The sequence below is a fragment of the Montipora capricornis genome, chromosome 10, assembly GCF_036669925.1.
Source record: "Montipora capricornis isolate CH-2021 chromosome 10, ASM3666992v2, whole genome shotgun sequence".
Taxonomy (NCBI): domain Eukaryota; kingdom Metazoa; phylum Cnidaria; class Anthozoa; order Scleractinia; family Acroporidae; genus Montipora; species Montipora capricornis.
This window is the reverse complement of record NC_090892.1, coordinates 9149282-9151138: the sequence shown is the minus strand read 5'-3', so window position 1 is coordinate 9151138 and position 1857 is coordinate 9149282. Positions and strand designations below refer to the sequence as shown.

Here is a 1857-nt window from a genome sequence, read left to right as displayed (position 1 = left end):
TTACTACCCATATAAAGAGTTTCCTTGGCAGGAATAAGGAGGACGCTTTGTTTTAATCTTGCCAAACATTGGTCCATGAAACAATTGCAAGCACTTTTTCAAGGTCATACTCAAGTCACTCCAATGCTAACCTTAACCCTAACCTTGTTGTAAGAAAATTATACTATAGGTAGGAAATTTTAATGCTTAAACTTAAAAGGGGCACTTTAAAATTGGGCTTGTGTCTCATGATTTGCATTTCTAGACATAAGTGTGATTGTTAAGTCCAAGTCAATTAAAATTTTGTATACGTTTAAATGATTATGTCTTCCAGGCACTTTCTGATGGCAAGAAAATTGTAACAGCACATTGGTTAAATGATGTGTTATTAGCAAAGACAATGTTTGCTCCATCCAATGCCCTTCACTTTCCTGTTCCGTTTAAGGATAAAGTCAGTCAATGTCGAAGTATGGTGAGTGATACAAAAACTTGGGCCTTGGGTTTCTTGGGTTTTTGAAATTACCTTTACCAACAACAACAACAACAACAACACACACTTTATTTTAAAAGCCAATACAGAGAATACAGTAGCCCGCAATTAGCATAGCTATTCTAGGCAGGCTACATAATTTTAGACTGGATGTTTAAGGGGTTTACAAAAAAAAATTAACAGAAAATATATGTACATGTACAACAACAGAAAATGTATACACAACAACATCAGAGAGTACTAGTACTAGTGTAAACTTTAGCAACATTTTATTTGGGGACATTTGTTAAGTGTTCATTATTAAGAAGAACTTGCTGTGGCCTAAATGTACATGTATACAAGGCAAAGGATTACATTCATGAAGTTGTTAAGGTAATTATTTAATTGACAAGCTTACTCGTGGAAACTTGAAATGATCATTAAAAAGTCTCCACGGGTACATCATAAGACGATCACCATTAATTTTTTAACAACTCCATCACTAAGTGGAGTTGAATGTCTGAGGACATTCAGGAGCTTCACTATTGGCAGCCAGCTTCAAGGTGGAGACAACTCCCATGGCTGGGAAATCCTGGCAATGCAGGTATGATCCCCCATATGCAGCTTGGGGACAGGCACCCGTTACACTATGGAAAAAGGTGGAGGAAAGAGGAAACAACTCGTAAAATTGCTCCACAAACTCGCTTTTCCAGCCGCACGACCACATTACACTATGGTTATAACATACACCCTGCAAGTCACAAGGGCAGGTTTATGATAAATTATTATGGTGCATGCCCTGAGTTAACAAAGCCACTGACCAACTGGACATACAGACCTACAAGCACTCTCATTTTTAACTCTGGTAAATTACATTTAACTGCTTTATATTTATTGGTTTTATTGTCTTTTTTGTTGAAAGGTCATTACAGTGACAGGATATGCCGGCAAAGAGCGCACTTTACTTAAAAACTGATATTCATCATAGGGGCAAGATACACTGGTTATCTTACACGTTCCAACACTCACATCATTTGTAAAAGGTACAGTGCATTATATTTTTTAACTAAAGATTGATATTATTGCCAACGAGTCAGCCTAGGGAAGACGCAAGGCTAATGAGGCGGCAGCCTTAAAAGAGCGGAGGCGCAAATTTCTCTGTCATTGTGTTGTGTACACTTGCTTTGAGTGTTCTTTAATATTTATTTTTCGAACCAGCATGTTCTATATTGAGTGAATGAGCTCAAGACTGAACCAGTGTACATGTTCTTCGGCCCCCATGAGCAGTTTGGTTTTTTGTTTTGTGAGTTGTGAACAATTTCATTTAATTTTCAAAGAGCATAATGTGTGTATGGTAAATGATCTATTTGACATAATTTATAATTTATGGCTGTATCTTGTAAACAAAA

The 1857-nt window shown here is 36.8% G+C and overlaps 1 protein-coding gene across 1 annotated transcript in view; it reads left to right on the top strand.

The window, feature by feature from the left end:
- Window positions 1-312: 312 nt before the first annotated feature.
- LOC138019228 (PAX-interacting protein 1-like) overlaps window positions 313-1857 on the top strand; it is a 17170-nt gene continuing 15625 nt past the window's right edge. Inside the window, exons 1-2 of the mRNA XM_068865950.1 lie at window positions 313-451; window positions 1371-1491. The gene's annotated coding sequence lies outside the window, so the exon portion shown is untranslated. The remainder of the gene's footprint in view (window positions 452-1370; window positions 1492-1857) is intronic.